The sequence below is a fragment of the Oncorhynchus clarkii genome, chromosome 1 (genome assembly GCF_045791955.1).
Source record: "Oncorhynchus clarkii lewisi isolate Uvic-CL-2024 chromosome 1, UVic_Ocla_1.0, whole genome shotgun sequence".
Classification (NCBI taxonomy): Eukaryota; Metazoa; Chordata; class Actinopteri; order Salmoniformes; family Salmonidae; genus Oncorhynchus; species Oncorhynchus clarkii.
In genome coordinates, this window is record NC_092147.1 from 27,671,424 (window position 1) to 27,691,582 (window position 20,159).

The 20,159-nt window shown below is 40.8% G+C and overlaps 2 pseudogenes; both read right to left on the reverse strand.

Annotated features, from left to right (window-relative positions):
• Nucleotides 1-868: 868 nt before the first annotated feature.
• LOC139373776 (arpin-like) lies at nucleotides 869-11,425 on the reverse strand (annotated as a pseudogene).
• A 1,909-nt stretch (nucleotides 11,426-13,334) lies between these two features.
• Nucleotides 13,335-16,204, reverse strand: LOC139374675 (soluble lamin-associated protein of 75 kDa-like; annotated as a pseudogene).
• Nucleotides 16,205-20,159: the final 3,955 nt, after the last annotated feature.

The following is a 20,159-nucleotide window of genomic DNA, read 5'->3' on the forward strand; positions in this document are numbered from 1 at the left end:
TGAATACCCCCCTACCTTGTCACAACACAACTGATTGGCTCAAACGCATTAAGAAGGAAAGCAATTCCACCAATTAACTTTTAAGAAGGCACACCTGTTAATTGAAATGTATTCCAGGTGATTACCTCATGAAGCTGGTTGAGAGAATGCCAAGAGTGTGCAAAGGGTGGCTATTTGAAAAATCTCAAATATATTTAGATTTGTTTAACACTTTTTTGGTTACTACATGATTCCATAGGTGTTATTTCATGGTTTTGATGTCTTCACTATTATTATACAATGTAGAAAATAGTACAAATAAAGACAAACCCTTGAATGAGTAGGTGTGTCCAAACGTTTGACCAGTAGTGTAATTCTACACATTTTGCCATGGGACAGAGAGGAAAATAATTAGTTTTACAGCAAATTTCCTGCAATTCTACACATTTTGCCATAGGGTGGAGAGAAATGTTTGCAGTTTTTAATATGATATCTGAGTGAGACTGACTAACAAATCTATGGGTGACCCCCGGTCCAGTAATTCGACCATGATAAGTTTAGATAACTGGCTACTAAACTAACTTACAATCTAAAAAATGTTAGCTGACATGGACAAATTAACTGACTATCAGTGACTGACATAAGAGAAACTGCTGATGTACAACCAACTATTCTAACTCACAACAGTAAATCATTTCATCCAAGGGCCCATGGGCCACCAGTTGCCCATCGCTGCTGTAGATCATATCTGTGCTGTAGATAAAATTTGACATGTTTTCCCAAAGATAACAAGGTGAAAAGTTAAACGTACATTGATTACCTAAATTATTCCCTATGTGATTACTGTAAACAAGGACTAAATATGTGAGGAAAGCAAATAAATTGTGCTTCAGAAATCCCCTGCTCCTCTTACCCATCCCTCCTCATCTGCTCCCACGCCCTGTCCCTCCAACTTCGTTGCTGACATCTGATTTGTTGGCCATTATTTTGTCTGTCCACGATGCTCTTGCCTTTTCGTCGCCTGCAAAATTGCACTCGGTCACTGTGCCTCCATCGACTTTGGCCAAGGAAACTGAAAGGGCAGATGACAACTAAGTACACAATGCTGTTAGTACTAAGAGCTTGGAAATTCCACAGTGACAGAGTGGTGCTGAGACTCAGATTATTCACTTCAAAATGTATGCTCAACAAAAACCAATGACTGCAAAGTTAAACAAACCATACAACTCTGTGCACAAGGACAACTTTTAACAATTTGCACAGAAAATCTTACAAACACATTTACTTGGAGAACAGTGCAGATGCAAAGTAACAGAATGAAGTCACAAACAGCACAAACTGTCATTTTGTTCCCAAACTTTGCATCTGTACTGTTCGTGAAGTGAATGTGTTTATGTACGTTTTCTATGCATTGGAATCATTTAGGTAAGCAATGTACGTTTTATTTTTCAACTGTCATTTTGTTACCAACATTTGCATCTGCATGGAAATAGTTCAAATAAGTCCTTGTGCATATTTGGTTTGTTTAACTTTGACATCATTGGTTTTTGTTTGACATGTATTTTAACATGAAAATCTGAGTTCTCTACTTTTCAAAGGAACATTGAACTTACAAATTAATGGGCAATAAAAGCTCATCACTAAGCTTAGGACCCTAGGACTAAACACCTCCCTCTGCAACTGGATGCTGGACTTCCTGACGGGCCGCCCCCAGGTGGTAAGGGTAGGTAACAACACATCTGCCACGCTGATCCTCAACAAAGCGTATTCCCCCTCAAAAGGTTCTACAGCTGCAACATCGAGAGCATCCTGACTGGTTGCATCACTGCCTGGTATGGCAACTGCTCAGGCTCTGACCGCAAGGCACTACAGAGGGTAGTGCGTACGGCCCAGTACATCCCAGGGACCAAGCTTCCTGCCATCCAGAACACCTATACCAGGTGGTGTCCAGAGGAAGGCCCTAAAAATTGTCAGACTCCAGCCACCCTAGTCATAGACTGTTTTCTCTGCCACTGCACGACAAGCGGTACTGTAGCGCCAAGTCTAGTTCCAAAAGGCTTCTTAACAGCTTCTACCCCAAAGCCATAAGACTCCTGAAAAGCTAATCAAATGGCTACCCAGACCCCTCTTTTATGCTGCTGCTACTCTGTTTATTGTCTATGCATAGTCCCTTTAACTCTACCGCCATGTACATTTGAAGTCATGAAGTTTACTTCCACTTAGGTTGGAGTCACCACAAATTTCTTGTTAACAAACTATAGTTTTGGTAAGTCGGTTAGGACATCTACTTTGTGCATGACACAAGTAATTTTTCCAACAATTGTTTACAAACAGATTATTTCACTAATGATTCAGCTTGGAAAATTCCAGAAAGTGATGTCATGGCTTTAGAAGCTTCTTGGCTTTAGAGGCGTCATGGCTTTAGAGGCTAATTGACATAATTTGAGTCAGTTGGAGGTGTACCTATGGATGCATTCCAAGGCCTACCTTCAAACTCAGTACCTCTTTGCCTGACATCATGGGAAAATCAAAAGAAATCAGCCAAGACCTCAGAAAATAAATTGTAGACCTCCACAAGTCTGGTTCATCCTTGGGAGTATTTTCCAAATGCCTGAAGGTATCACGCTCATCTGTATGAACAATAGTACGCAAGTATAAACACCATGGGACCACGCAGCCGCCATACCGCTCAGAAAGGAGATGTGTTCTGTCTCCTAGAGATGAACTTACTTTGGTGCGAAAAGTGCAAATCAATCACAGAACAGCAAAGGACCTTGTGAAGTTGCTGGAGGAAACAAGTATAAAAGTATCTATATCCACAGTAAAATGAGTCCTATATCGACATAACCTACAAGGCCGCTCAGCAAGGAAGAAGCCACTGCTCCAAAACCGCCATAAAAAAGTCAGACTACGGTTTGCAACTGCACATGGGGACAAAGATCATACTTTCTGGAGAAATGTCCTCTGGTCTGATGAAACAAACAGAACCGTTTGGCCATATGACCATTGTTATGTTTGGAGGAAAACGGGGGAGGCTTGCAAGCTGAAGAACACCAACCCAACCGTGAAGCACGGGGGTGGCAGCATCATGTTGTGGGGTTGCTTTGCTGCAGGAGGGACTGGTGCACTTCACAAAACAGATGGCATCATGACTGAGGAAAATGATGTGGCTATATTGAAGATTCGTCTCAAGACATCAGTCAGGAAGTTAAAGCTTGGTCTCAAATCGGTCTTCCAAATGGACAATGACCCCAAGCATACTCCCAAAGTTGTGGCAAAATGGCTTAAGGACAATAAAAGTGTGTACAGGCAAGGAGGCCTACAAACCTGACTCGGTTCCACCAGCTCTATCAGGAGGAATGGGCTAAAATTCGCTCAACTTATTGTGGGAAGCTTGTGGAAGGCTACACAAAAAGTCTGACCCAAGTTCAACAATTTAAAGGCAATGCTACCAAATCTCAATTGAATGTATGTGAACTTCTGACCCATTGGGAATGTGATGAAAGAAATAAAAGCTGAAATAAATCATTCTCTCTACTATTATTCTGACATTGTTGGTTAAGGACTTGTAAGTAAGAATTTCACTGTAAGGTCTACATGTTGTATTCGGCACATGTGACAAATAAAAATTGATTTGAATTGACCATTGCCTTTGGTTTTCACTCGAATGTTCTGGCCTGTTTTTAGTTCGATCTTGTCTATCTCTCCCTCTGGGTGCCAAAAAGTGTAGGTCCCACTGGGACAGTTTTTCCCTGTCACATTCACCAGATCCTCCTTGGTCACTAGGTTTTCCAGCTGGACCTCAGTGAGGCGGTCAATCTCTCCTCCACCTCTGCATGGTGGTAGTAACCAACAGACAGCACCACTAGAGTCGTTTTACAAAAAATACAGTATCGGGGCAAATGCATGCACGTACATTTTTACATTATTCTGAGAGTCATTGGAGGAGCTGTGATGAGCCCTTTATAGGTCTCTCAGTGTAAAGTGTACCAATAAGATATCTTTAAACAAAATAATCTGTGAATCATCCGACTGTAAGATTATTCATATCATTCTATGAAGTGGATAGGAATACTCACTGAATGATGACGAGATTACCTGTGTTGACCTTTTTGGTATCACTGAAGTTTGGTTCTATTTCCATTCCTTTAGCATCACATTTACTCTAGTGGATTTGACTGCTTTTGATGTATGAAACAGAAATGTCCCTGCCAAATCAGCACAATATGTTGTAAACTGACAAATTAGGAGTCCTAGAAATCCAAATAGGCCTATGTCCTCATGCAGTCATACTTTCATAGTACAAACAGCTAACAGTAGGACTACTGGATAGCAGAGTAGAACAATAAAATAAAAAAATTGCCTTATACAGTGCCTTGCGAAAGTTTTCGGCCCCCTTGAACTTTGCGACCTTTTGCCACATTTCAGGCTTCAAACATAAAGATATAAAACTGTATTTTTTTGTGAGGAATCAACAACAAGTGGGACACAATCATGAAGTGGAACGACAGTTATTGGATATTTCAAACTTTTTTAACAAATCAAAAACTGAAAAATTGGGCGTGCAAAATTATTCAGCCCCTTTACTTTCAGTGCAGCAAACTCTCTCCAGAAGTTCAGTGAGGATCTCTGAATGATCCAATGTTGACCTAAATGACTAATGATGATAAATACAATCCACCTGTGTGTAATCAAGTCTCCGTATGAATGCACCTGCACTGTGATAGTCTCAGAGGTCCGTTAAAAGCGCAGAGAGCATCATGAAGAACAAGGAACACACCAGGCAGGTCCGAGATACTGTTGTGAAGAAGTTTAAAGCCGGATTTGGATACAAAAATATTTCCCAAGCTTTAAACATCCCAAGGAGCACTGTGCAAGCGATAATATTGAAATGGAAGGAGTATCAGACCACTGCAAATCTACCAAGACCTGGCCGTCCCTCTAAACTTTCAGCTCATACAAGGAGAAGACTGATCAGAGATGCAGCCAAGAGGCCCATGATCACTCTGGATGAACTGCAGAGATCTACAGCTGAGGTGGGAGACTCTGTCCATAGGACAACAATCAGTCGTATATTGCACAAATCTGGCCTTTATGGAAGAGTGGCAAGAAGAAAGCCATTACTTAAAGATATCCATAAAAAGTGTCGTTTAAAGTTTGCCACAAGCCACCTGGGAGACATACCAAACATGTGGAAGAAGGTGCTCTGGTCAGATGAAACCAAAATTGAACTTTTTGGCAACAATGCAAAACGTTATGTTTGGCGTAAAAGCAACACAGCTGAACACACCATCCCCACTGTCAAACATGGTGGTGGCAGCATCATGGTTTGGGCCTGCTTTTCTTCAGCAGGGACAGGGAAGATGGTTAAAATTGATGGGAAGATGGATGGAGCCAAATACAGGACCATTCTTGAAGAAAACCTGATGGAGTCTGCAAAAGACCTGAGACTGGGATGGAGATTTGTCTTCCAACAAGACAATGATCCAAAACATAAAGCAAAATCTACAATGGAATGGTTCAAAAAATAAACATATCCAGGTGTTAGAATGGCCAAGTCAAAGTCCAGACCTGAATCCAATCGAGAATCTGTGGAAAGAACTGAAAACTGCTGTTCACAAATGCTCTCCATCCAACCTCACTGAGCTCGAGCTGTTTTGCAAGGAGGAATGGGAAAAAATGTCAGTCTCTCGATGTGCAAAACTGATAGAGACATACCCCAAGCAACTTACAGCTGTAATCGCAGCAAAAGGTGGCGCTACAAAGTATTAACTTAAGGGGGCTGAATAATTTTGCACGCCCAATTTTTCAGTTTTTGATTTGTTAAAAAAGTTTGAAATATCCAATAAATGTCGTTCCACTTCATGATTGTGTCCCACTTGTTGTTGATTCTTCACAAAAAAATACAGTTTTATATCTTTATGTTTGAAGCCTGAAATGTGGCAAAAGGTCGCAAAGTTCAAGGCGGCCGAATACTTTCGCAAGGCACTGTAACAATAACAGACTCATCATATTTAATTGAGGTTATTCCATAATGTCAGTTTACCTTTGTTGATGTCAGTAATAACATGGTGTGAAACATCAACCAACATTCCCTCTAATATGACAACTAGACCACTAGGAGAAAAGTATTGTAGGCTACTGTATACAATTTTGCAGTGCTGTTAATGCACGAGTTCTTGTTTCTTCTCTATCTCTCTCAATTGCCTCAAATAATGAGCTGAATTTATCAGAATACATCCTTGCAGAATAAACCTGTTCATAATGAGAAGATTGGGTTGTCCCCATCCTCATATCAGAGGTATAACAAATTAATTTCTTAATTTCACTTACTTAGCTAACAAATGCAGCTGGCTAGTTTAGTTACTCAAACACCCGGCTCAAACAGAGGGATGCTACGTTAGCTAGCTGGCTGTGACTATTCAGCACAACACTGGAACTCTTCCAAGTCAAGGTAAGCTTTTGGTTTTATAAATGTATTGCCACGGTGGCCCGTCGATGTAACTGCTTACTGACTATACTCTGTAACGTTACGTTGCATGATTGCAGTAACGTTATTGCATGATTGTAGCAGGTTTACTAACGCATTAGTTCTATTAGCTATGTTGACGAAGATGTTCCTTTAGCTAATATGGGGACAACAATGTAGGCGTGTGTAACAGTTATAACATGGTTTGGCTTGGGATTTTTTTTGACTGATCAAAAACAGCAGGTGTGTTGTTCATTGAAGTCCACAAATGAAGAGAAAAGGTGAGAGGAGGAGAGTGCATAGAGGCTAACATGAATACAATGTGGCTGCTATGAAAGTGAACTGTGTTTACGCGTGATCAGGGGTGTATTCACTTCGCTGATTCTGGTAAAAAACGTTTCTTAAAACAAAAGCAAACCAAACACGGATAAAAATACCTGAATTTGTCCAATTGAAACTCTTGTCTGCAACTGTTAGACTAATGATTACACCCTAGATAAGCTAGATACAGGCAAGAGTGTGAAAGGCGGTATTGAATGTGTCCCCGTCTGTCCATGCGTCACTGTCATCTCAACTTTTTCTCTCGACCTGTGTGCACCTAAGTTGTAAACTTTCATTCACAGGCTAGGTTGTAGCAACCTCATGATGGGTATAGGGAAAACTTGAGTATCATGTAGTAGCCTAAACCTATCGATGTTACATTGAACTGGGTGAATGGAATATGAATGACAGTCTTCCATCATGCTGTAATAGAAATAAGGCCATGCTCATGAAAAAAAAAAAAGTCGTCCCTCATCATAAACGGCACTGACCGCCACTGGTATTAACGGTCCATGCAGAAGTTTTCATCTCAATATGAAATCATTTCTGGGTAACAATTAAGTACCTTACTGTGACTGTTTTCAATTACAATGGTCAAAAAGAAACAAAAATAGCTTCTTAGCAAAGAGCAATTCTTCTAGCAAGAATTTTGCTAGGACTCTCTAGGAGAGGTCTGAGTGGGGAAGGGCAAACTGAAAACTAGCTGTTGAAAGGTTGGCAGAGAGGTTTGGAACTCTTATTCTTATTGGTCTATTAACTAATTTACCGCCTGGTGGTTCCATCAGTCAGGCCAAAACTCTATCCCACCAGAACAGGCTGAAGTTTCAGGTGGTCTTTTCAAACAGCTCTTACACTAAAAGGGTATTATCATAATTTTCACAATTTCACAGGGTTATTCCAACCTCATATTGTGGAAATACACTACATGTTCAAAAGTAAACATGTTAGTGTCACTAACAAATTAGTAGATTCTGCTATTTCAGCTACACCCATTGCTGACAGGTGTATAAAATCACGAACACAGCCATGCAATCTCCATAGACAAACATTGGCAGTAGAATGGTCCGTACTAAAGAGCTCAGTGACTTTCAACGTGGCACTGTCATAGAATGCCACCTTTCCAACAAGTCAGTTTATCACATTTCTGCCCTGTAAGAGCTGCCCCGGTCAACTGTAAGGGCTTTTTCTTGTGAAGTGGAAATGTCTAGGAGCAACAACGGTTCAGCCGCGAAATGGTGCTGAAGTGCGTAGTGCATAAAAATCATCTGTCCTCGGTTGTAACACTAACGAGTTCCAAACTGCCTCTGGAAGCAACATCATCAGAGGAACTGTTCGTGAAATGGGTTTCCATGTTCGAGCAGCCGCACACAAGCCTAAGATCACCATGTGCAATGCTAAGTGTCAGCTGGAGGGGTGTGGAGCAGTGGAAAAGCGCTCTCTGGACTGATGAATCACGCTTCACCATCTGACAGTCCGAGGGACGAATCTGGATTTGGCAGATGCCAGGAGCACGCTACCTGACCGAATGCATAGTGCCAACTGTAAAGTTTCGTGGAGGAGGAATAAAATCCCCCCCCTGCAGAAAGCGAGGTCCATACAGAAATGGTTTGTCGAGGTCGGTGTGGAAAAACTTGACTTGCCTGCACAGAGCCCTGACCTAAACCCCATTGAACACCTTTGGGATGAATTGGAACGCCGACTACGAGCCAGGCCTAATCACTCAACATCAGTGCCCGACCTCACTAATGCTCTTATGGCTGAATAGAAGCAAGACCCCACAGCAATGTTCCAACATCTAGTGGAAAGCCTTCCCAGAAGAGTGGAGGCTGTTATAGCAGCAAAGGGGGGACCATCTCTATATTATTGCAGTTGATTTAGGAAATAGATGTTTGACGAGCAGGTGTACACATACTTTTGGCCATATAGTGTATGTATAAAACACAGAAAAACCACGTTTTGACTACATTGGGCCTTTAAGGTTGCCCTGCAAAGCCACTTACGTTTAACATCCAATTACAGTCATGAGATGGCAGGACAGAATGAATACAAAGCAGTAAACATGTAGAAACATAAACCCATGTAACTGCAGTGAGGATCTTATACATTTATTAAGCAGAATATAAAACTGACATATCTGCAATTCAGGTCACAAAATTATAAACTTAGTTTTGAAAATCCATTATTCTAGCCTTAGTCAACACCTTACAGTTGCTCAAAATCACAAGTGACACAAATTACCTTGTATGTCCTTCTACAAATGACATACTGTATCAAACCCATGACCCAAAGTCTTCTGAGGACCATGTTCCATCTGTGCTCAGGTTTAATCTAATGTCCCAATCCGTTTGGAATTAGCACTCCTGTCGGCCTTGTCTGCCGGTGGCTTCACTCTTTTACTACTGTGGTGATCACAAGATGCTGCATCACTGGCGGCAGCCAACCCATCAGCAAACCTATAATCAGGTGACTACTTGAAGGAAGTGTTAGGCAAGAGGCAGATAGTACAGTCATGAATACACATTACTCAGAAAAGTAGGCTAAATCAGATGGAAAATATTTGATTACACATTGATTTCCCTAACCCATGTATACAAGGCGTTTTTTCCTCCTACATCTTAGAAATGGTCTTAATTACAAGATCCAGTGGTTGCTAAATTTGTTGTTATGGACCCCAAGTCACTAAAACACATTGTATGTCCAGGCAAAAGTCAGATTTTTTTTCTCAAATGTTATTGTTTCGCTTCTTCTTCAATGTTGTTGGACATTGCTTCTCACTTGAACCTACAAAGACAACCCCACTTTACAAAGATACTTCACACTGAAAATGAATGAAACTAACATGGAAATAAAAAAGCTATAAAATCCTAACATAAGATAATTAAACATAATCCTATTCACAAGCGGAATGCTTTCAAGGTGTGCTTTCTTGTCTTACAATTCAGAGACCATGTTATGTTTATAGTGATGTCTGTCTGTCTAACATTAACACACAACGTTTGCCTTGGTGCACCCTGATTCAGACCTAGAAATGGCCTATGTTTGTGTTGCGGTTGAGCTGTATGTTCAGCAATGTGTTCCATCTCTGGCGTCAGCCCCCCAGGAACCTCCTCCTCACAGAGCCGATCCCTTTGTTTCTGGCACATCAACAGGTATTTCCTGCACACTGGAGAGGAGTAGGAGACATACAATGGACAGTTTCCTGGAATTGAGACTTCCCAATTTGTAAAGAAGTCATTTCAACATCTATTCCACATTGGTTCAACATAATTTCATTGTTATGACTTGGAAACTATGTTGTTTCAACCAGTGTGTACCCAGTGGGCTGAATACAATATCACTGTGGGTTGAATGGGGTAACTTTGATGTTGTCCTGAATTTGTCCTGAATTTTCCATAAAGCATTTACTGTAAATCAAATCAAATGTTATTTGTCACGTACGCCGAATACAACAGGTGTAGTAGACCTTACTGTGGAATGCTTAATTATAAGCCCTTAGCCAACAATGCAGAGTTCAGAAAATAAGAGTTGTAAGAAAATATTAGCTAAATAAAATAAAGTAAAACATTTAAAAACACAATAAAACAACAATAGCAAGGCTGTATACAGGGGGTACCGGTACCGAGTCAATGTGCGGGGGAACAGGTAGGTTGAGGTAATATGTACATGTTCATTGAGAAAACCTCACATTGTTAACATTTTGGAACATGGTGTGTAACATGGTTACATTTGATCTGAAAGTGTTACCTCAACATTTTTGAAGATGACAAGCTGGCTAGCATGATTTAAAATGTAGTGTCATCTAAAAGTGTGGGTCTATGTTTAAAGATCCATTAGGCTAGTCCCTTCCTGTAAAATAAAGTACAGCTAATGTGAACTCTACTCATCCTCTCCTGGCTCCAAGATATCTCGGTTTGGGACTAGGTAAACAGTCCTTCATAACACACCATAAATTGTTGTGCATCCAACCTAGTGATAGCGTGTGCCATCTCTAAACTGAAACATGACTGGCAGCCCCAAAAACGTACCTGATTGCAGTAGCGGTGTGTGGGTAAAATCACTGAGGTAGCCAAGCCAGTAAAAAATACATATTGCAACCTACAGTACCAGTCAAATGTTTAGACACACCTCATCCCAAAACTCATCCCAAAACTTTCTCAATGGTTTCAGATGCAGCACTCCATCATTCTCTTTCTTGGTCAAATAGTTCTTAGACAGCCTGTAGGTGTGTTGGGTCATTGTCGTGTTGAGTCATTGTCCTGTTGTGTATCGCTCAAAACTCATTCATGTTTTTTTTTTATTTATTTTTTTTACAATTTTCTACATTGTAAAATAATAGTGAAGACACCAAAACTATGAAATAACACATATGGAATCATGTAGTAACCCAAAAAGTGCTAAACAAATCAAAATATATTTTATATTTGAGATTGTTCAAAGTAGCCACACTTTGCCTTGGTGACAGCTTAGCACAGTCTCTCAACCAGCTTCATCCAGGATGCTTTTCCAACTGTCTCGAAGGACACTTGTTGGCTACTTTTCCTTCACTCTGCGGTCCAACTCATCCCAAAACTTTCTCAATGGTTTCAGATGCAGCACTCCATCATTCTCTTTCTTGGTCAAATAGTTCTTAGACAGCCTGTAGGTGTGTTGGGTCATTGTCGTGTTGAGTCATTGTCCTGTTGTGTATCGCTGCAGAATGCTGTGGTAGCCATGCTGGTTAAGTGTGCCTTGAATTCTAAATAAATCACAGACAGTGTCACCAGCAAAACACCCCGACACCATCACACCACCTCCTCCATGCTTCACAGTGGGAACTACACATGCAGAGGTCATCCGTTCACCTACTTTGTGTCCCACAAAGAAACGGTGGTTGGAATCAAAAAAACTCAATAGATCAAATGACAGATTTCCACCGGTCTAATGCCCATTGCTCGTGTTTCATGGCCCAAGCAAGTCTCCTATTCTTATTGGTGTCCTTTAGTACTGGATGCTTTGCAGCAGTTCAACCATGAAGGCCTGATTCACACAGTCTCCTCTGAACAGTTGATGTTGAGATGTGTCTGTTACTCTGTGAAGCATTTATTTAGACTGCAATTTCTGAGGCTGGTAACTCTAATGAACTTATCCTCTCCAGCAGAGGTAACTCCGGGTCTTCATTTCCTGTGGCGGTCCTCATGCAAGCCAGTTTCATCATAGCGCTGGATGGTTTTTGCGACTGCACTTGAAAGAACTTTTAAAGTTCTTGAAATTTTCCGTATTGACTGACCTTCATGTCTTAAAGTAATGATGGACTGTCGTTTTTCTTTGCTTATTTGAGCTGTTCTTGCCATAATATGGACTTGGCCTTTTACCAAATAGGGCTATCTTCTGTATACCCCCCTACCTTGTCACAACACAACTGATTGGCTGAAACGCATTAAGAAGGAAATAAATTCCCCAAATTAATTTTTAAGAAGGCACACCTGTTAATTGAAATGCATTCAAGGTGACTACCTCATGAAGCTGGTTGAGAGAATGCCAAGAGTGTGCAAAGGGTGGCTACTTTGAAGAATCTCAAATATAAAATGTATTTTGATTTGTTTAACACTTTTTTAGTTACTACATGATTCCATATGGGTTATTTCATAGTTTTGATGTCTTCACTGTTATTCTACAATGTAGAAAATAGTAAAAATAAAGAAAAACCCCTGAATGAGTAGGTGTGTCCAAACCTTTCAATGGTACTGTATGTTCTGATAAATGCGTTGTTTGCTCTATAACTGATTCGTTCATACGCCACGTGATATACAATGCGGTGACAACAAAAAGACACACAGTGGCGGAATAAATTCAACTACACATTTGTTTCATCACAAAACCGGAAAGCAACATCTGTCCAGTGAAGTCCACAAAGAAAATATTGCATTCAAATAGTTATATAACAGTCAAGCAAGTTAGGGCTTTCAACAGTTTACCAAACAACTACTGATTTAATTGGCTCAGGCCAGTGGCACAACATATTAATGTATAGTACAGAGAATTAAGTCAAAAACACAAGTCCAAATCCCCATCTCCATCCATGGTTTAGGAAAGGGCCGATTTATCAAGATAGCTACTGCAGGACATTGACACAAGCAGACCAGAAACAGACAGGTTTTTCTGAAAATGACGTTTTGCAAAGGAAGTGATTTGATTGGTCTGAAGCCAAATCCAAACTGGCCTCCTTTGGGGGGTGTTTTGCTGCACGGGGACAACCCACAGTTGAGCTCAGCTCAACACTGATTGGCTAATTATTATAGTTTTTTTTATTTTTATCAAGGGAGGCTACAATGTCTATATAAGGGTGAAAATGAAAAATACTCATAAAAGCTCTGATGAAGGCCTTGAGGTCGATATGAAAAACTTAATAAAGAGAACTGAGACTAGAAAGAGCAGTGTGCGGGTTTCATCATGTTATCAAGGGAGGTCAAATGCTTGCTGGCATCCCTCAATCAAATGCTACTGTGGCAACAGTTATACATTATATTATTTTGGTCCAGACAGCATCAGAAACATGGGCTACACATACTGAGGAAGGAAGGATGTTTTAGTCTGTCAGGATCTGCAGTGCCATACCTTTCCTCCTCCACTGAGTCCCCACGCACAGTGCCAAGAACAGGAAGCTGATAGCTTTGATTTGTGCATCCATCACACAGACTTCCTGAAAGAGCCAATTATACATTATGTTGCTTTGACAAAATGATTAAAAACATATGCAACAGAAAAATGTATTCCTCCCTACACTGTTTAGCTTTTTAAATAATTGACTTGAAAACAGGAATGGGATGATTGAATGTGACACTTTCCCCTAAATTCAACATGTACAATACAGAGCCTTTTGTGTAAACCAAGAGCATAAGGTAATGGTTTTGATTTTCACAACTTCCTGTGCAGCCTTACTATTTTCAATATCAGGTAACCACATAACATGTGTTGACATAGCAACACTCCCTGTTCTAAATAGAAATTGCGATGAGAATCGATGGGCATTTTACTATGCTTAGAATTTGCTGATGCCTGACAAATCGAATAACGCCTGGATTGGTATTTTAAGTATCAGCTAACCATATGTAATAGCAATTTGTCAATCGAGTACACAGTCGATGATGTAACACTCACCCATTAGTTGTTCCGTCACCTCGCATTAGCTGTGAAACGGGCCCTTTGACTGCGTTTACATAGGCAGCCAAATTCAGATTTTTTTTCCCTCATGAATTGTTTTTTGACCAATCACATCAGATATTTTCACATCAGATCTTTTTCAGATCTGATCTGATTGATCAAAAGACCTGGCAGCAAATTGGAATCAAACACAATGCTTTACCTTTCTTTTTGATGGTGCAGAATCCAACTGCCTCTCCATTGTGCCATAGAATTTTGCCAAATTCCCTCAGAATTAAATCTCTTACCCAACCTTTCCAAAACTCCCAAAATAATCTAAGCAGGAACAGTATATCTTTCTGTAACAGACTTTCCCTGTGAATGACCTACACATCTAAGCCACATCCTAAACACATAGATAAAAAACCCATTCAGTTGTTTAAAACCTCATTTGATGTATTTATGGGTATGGAGGGGCCTTTGCATGTTATTACATGCACCCTTTAGATGTAATAACCATGTAAAAACATAGCATTTACGGTATTATATTTAATATATGTGCACCTATCCCATCTAAACTTGAAGGTAATGGGAAGTCCTATATTTAGTGACACCATTGCCAATTACTTACCATAGAGGACATAAGCGCAAATGAAAATAACATACCATCACAAGACCAGATCTGGATTTGCTGGAAGTCTTGAACATAATTTAAAGACCACCACTTTCCATGCAGGTTCAGGGCCACCACTGTGAAAACATTTTACATTTTATGTAACATTATACTGTAGCCTATATAACATCAACCAAACTAAGCGGATCTGAAAGTTTATCTGTAGGGTATCAACATTGAGTTTCAGCTGCAGGCATGTGCAGAGCCGCGGGAGTACAAGGTGGATCATGATCACCGAACAGCAGGAGTTTGCCCACATTGTCATGTGTCACCTCCACCTGATGGAAGGAAGCAGGGGTTCTATGTGCAGGGATTACATTTGGCAGGTGATAGATCTGTCACAAACATTGGATGGTTGTCACTTTAGATAGATGCTCAACTGAAAAAAAGCAGAAAGTACCAGTGATTCACGCAATATGGAAGGGGTCAGACGACTCGGATGCTATGCTACATGACTATTTTGCTAGCACAGACTGGAATATGTTCCTGGGTTCATCCAATGGAATTGAGCAGTATACAACCTCAGTCACCGCATTCATCAATAAGTGCATCGACGACGTCGTCCCTACAGTGACCATACGTATAATTCCCAACCAGAAGCCATGGATTACAGGCAACATCCGCACCGAGCTAAAGGCTAGAGTTGCTGCTTTCAAGGAGCGGGACACTAATCAGGATGCTTATAAGAAATCCCGCTATGCCCTCAGATGAACCATCAAACAGGCAAAGCGTCAATACAGGACTAAGGTTAAATCCTACTACACCGGCTCTGATGCTTGTCGGATGTGGCAGGCCTCGAAAAATATTACGGACTACAAAGGGACACGTGAGGGAAAGGGACGTGAGCCTACCAGATGAGCTAAATGCCTTTTATGCTTGCTTCGAGGCAAGCAACACTCAAGCATGCATGAGAACACCAGCTGTTCCAGACAACTGAGGGATCACGCTCTCTGTAGCCGATGTGAGCAAGACCTTTAAACAGGTACACATTCACAAAGCCACGGGGTCAGGTGGATTACCAGGATGTGTACTCAAAGCATGCGCATACCAACTGGCAAGTGTCTTCACTGACATTTTCAACCTCTCCCTAACTGAGTCTGTAATCCCTACATGTTTCAAAGAGACCACCATAGTCCCTGTGCCCAAGAAAGAGAAGGTAACCTGCCTAAATGATTACCACCCCATAGCACTCATGTGGGTAGCTATGATGTGCTTTGTTAAAGGCTGGTCATGGCTCACATCAACACCATCATGTCGGAAACTCTAGACCCACTCCAATTCGCATAATGCCCTAGCAGATCCACAGATGATGCAATCTCAATCGCACTCCACACTGCCCTTTCCCACCTGGACAAAGGGAATAGCTATGTGAGAATGCTGTTCATTGACTACAGCTTAGCGTTCAACACCATTGGGCCCACAAAACTCATCACTAACCTAAGGACCCTGGGACTAAACACCTCCCTTTGCAACTGGATCCTGGACTTCCTGACTGGCTGAACCCAGGTGGTAAGGGTAGGCATCAACACATCTGCCATGCTGATCCTCAACACTGGGGCCCCTCAGGGGTGCGTGGTTAGTACCCTCCTGTACTCCCTGTTCACCCACGACTGCGTGGCCAAGAACGACTCCAACACATTCATTAAGTTTGCTGATGACACAACAGTGGTAGGCCTGATCACCGACATCGATGAGACAGCCTATAGGGAGTAGGTCAGAGACCTGGCAGTGTGTTGCCAGGACAACAACCTTTCCCTTAATGTGAACAAGACAAAAGAGCTGATTGTGGACTATAGCAAAAGGAGGGCCGAACAGGTCCACATTAACATCAACGGGGCTGAAGTTGAGCGGGTCTAGAGCTTCAAGTTTCTTGGTGTCCACATCACCAACGAACTATCATGGTCCAAACACACTAACACACTTGTGAAGAGAGCATGACAACACCTTTTCCCCTTAAGGAGATAGAAAAGATTTGTCATGGGTCCCCAGATCCTCAAAAAATTCTACAGCTGCACCTTCGAGAGCATCCTGACCGGTTGCATCACCGCCTGGTATGGCAACTGCTCGGCATTTGACAGTAAGGCGCTACAGGGGGTAGTGTGTTCGGCCCAGTACATCACTGGGGCCAAGCTTCCTGCCATCCAGGACCTATATACTAGGCGGTGTCAGAGGAAGGCCCAAAAAATTGTTGAAGACTCCAGTCACCCAAGTCATACTGTTCTCTCTGCTACCACACGGCAAGCGGTACCAGAGCGTCAAGTCTAGGACCAAAAGGCTCCTTAACAGCTTCAACCCCCAAGCAATAAGACTGCTGAACAATTAATCAAATGGCCACCCGGACTTTTACATTGACCCCCCCCCCCCCCCCCCCCCACATTATCTATGCATAGTCACTTTACAAATTACCTCGACTAACCTGTACCCCCGCACATTGACCCTGTATATGTCCTTACTATTGTTATGTAGTTTTCGTGTTAGTTTTGGATTTTATATTTTTACTTTATTTAGTAAATATTTTCTTAACTATATTTTTTGAACTGCATTGTTGGTTAAGGGCTTGTAAGTAAGCATGTGACAAATACAATTTGATTTGAACTCTGAACTACGTTGTAATCCAATACGCTTGGATTACAACTGTATAACTTGCTCAACTGTCAGCGATCTCTTAAGAGGATAAAAAATGTATCATATATCGGCTTCTGAACATTATAGCCATTTGTCATGCTAACATGTCACATTATGGGCTCACATTACTCTCTTTTACCTGTGTTTTGTGTTTGGAATGTCTCGTTGGATTCCATTTTGAAAACTGTCAACTGGATGACAAATGTTATGCAACACTACCACCTTTTGGTGACAGAGAAAACATACATTGAAACCTTGTTTTTTAGAGGCACTTCAGTAGACAGCAATACACAATGCATGCCTTCCAATCTATCTACTTTGCAGAAGGATTGTGCAAATGATCAGGGCCTGGTCTCCCAAAAGCATCTTAAGAGTATGCTGGACCAAACCTGCCATAGTTAAAAATAAATGAATAAAACATGGACTCATAGATAAATAAATAATGCACACATAATTAGATTATAACAATTATTTAACTAATTAATCAAATTTTATTTAATCTTATTATTTTATATTATTTCTTCCTCTATTTACAGTACCAGTAAAAGTTTGGACACCATTCAAGGGTTTTTTCTGTATTTTTTAAATATTTTCTACTTTGTAGAATAACAGTGAAGACATCAAAACTATGAAATATCCCATATGGAATCATGCAGTAACCAAAAAATTGTGAAACAAATCCAAATATATTTTAGATTTGAGATTCTTCAAATAGCCACCTTGATGACAGCTTTGCACACTCTTGGCATTCTCTCAACCAGCTTCATGTGGTCGTCACCTGGAATGCACCTAGTGTGCCTTTTAAAATTTAATTTGTCGAATTTATTTCCTTCTTAATGCGTTTGAGCCAACCAGTTGTGTTGTGACAAGGTAGGGGTGGTAGACAGAAGATCGCCCTATTTGGTAAAATATCATATAATGTAAGAATAGCTCAAATAAGCGAAGAGAAACGACAGTCCATCATTATTTTAAGACATGAAGGTCAGTCAATACGGAACATTTCAATAACTTTGAACGTTTCTTCAAGTGCAGTGATGAAACTGGCAGTCATGAGGACCACCACAGGAAAGGAAGACCCAGAGTTACCTCTGCTGCAGAGGATAAGTTCATTTTAGAGTTACCAGCCTCAGAAATTGCAGTCTAAATAAATGCTTCACAGAGTTCAAGTAACAGACACATCTCAACATCAACTGTTCAGAGGAGACTGCGTGAATCGGGGGGTACAGAGCTGTTGGCCGGGATTGTGGTAGCCAGTTGGAAAGCATGGCCAGCCGTAGAGAAATGCTTAATGAAATGTGCGATTATTGTGGATTTATCGGTGGTGACAGTGTTTCCAAGCCTGTGGGCAGCTGGGAGGAGGTGCTCTTATTCTCCATGGACTTTACAGTGTCCCAAAACGTTTTGGAATTAGTGCTGCGGGATGCAAATTTCTGTTCGAAAAAGCTAGCCTTTGCTTTCCTAACTGACTATGTATATTGGTTCCTGACTTCCCTGAAAAGTTGCATATTGCGGGGACTATTAGATGCTAGTGCAGAACTCCACAGGATGTTTTTGTGCTGGTCAAGGGCAGTCATGTCTGGAGTGAACCAAGGACTATAAATTCCTTGATAATTTGGGTGAGATTGACAGTATCTAGTTTAGATTGTAGGATGGCCGGGGTGTTAAGCATATCCCAATTCCAATTGTTTGCATAGTCAACTTACACACAGCTCTGACATACTCACTTACCCCACCAGACATGCCACCAGGGTTTTTTTCACAGTCCCCAAATCCAGAACAAATTCAAGAAAGCGTACAATATTACTGTATATATAAAGCCATAATTGCATGGAACTCCCTTCCATCTCATATAGCTCAAATTAACAGAAAACCTGGTTTTAAAAAAACAGATAAAGCAACACCTCATGGCACAATGCCTCTCCCCTATTTGACCTAGAAATTGTGTGTATGTATTGATATATAGGCCTTGTGTGCCATTTTAAAATGTATGTAGTTCTATCCTTGAGCTGTTCTTGTCTGTTAATGTTCTGTATCATGTCATGTTTCATGTCTCGAGAAAGAGTAGCTGCTGCTTTAGCAACAGCTATTGGGGATCCTAATAATACAGTGGGGCAAAAAAGTATTTAGTCAGCCACCAATTGTGCAAGTTCTCCCACTTAAAAAGATGAGAGAGGCCTGTAATTTTCATCATAGGTACACTTCAACTTTGACAGACAAAATGAAAAAAAAAATCCAGAAAATCACATTGTAGGATTTTTAATTAATTTATTTGCAAATTATGGTGGAAAATAAGTATTTGGTCAATAACAAAAGTTTGAGTGTTTTCCATCCAAATAATATGCATATCTTATATTCTTGGCATGAGTAGCAGGAAGTTGAAATTGGGCACGCTATTTATCCAAAACTGAAAATTCTGACAAATGTGGTTTGAGACAATTGAGATGTACAAACTATGTTATAATGGAACAACAAGCGGATAAGAGGCAATCTTAATTTAGATTAAGTCATTTACACGTAGTCAATATAACGGACGTAGTCAATATAACTATTTGTTCAGCACTTTTGAAATTCCGGCACAGAATTCAGAACATGGCCCGTTCTTACAGTATTCTCCGTGTACACCAAGTCAGAACCATAGGATGAATAAAGGGGGCATAATAAGCAGACAATGAAAGCTCTTACAATATTTGAGGATTACATTTCTCTAAAACAGGCTATAGGCTACATGTACACCATCAAGTCAGAACAGTAGGCTAAGTTATGACGGAGGCAAGGGACCACATTATTAGGGTGATGCACATGGGCTACTAACAGCTTACTATGCAACATACACTTAGCATTACTTTTCTGGCTACAGTATAGATATTTCCCTGGCATATTACATCACTTATACAGCAGCATACAATAAATTTTTGGACTCACCTTGTTGTGCTGTGCTCACTTGAACAGGAAGGTGGCGCGGCAGTCCTTCAT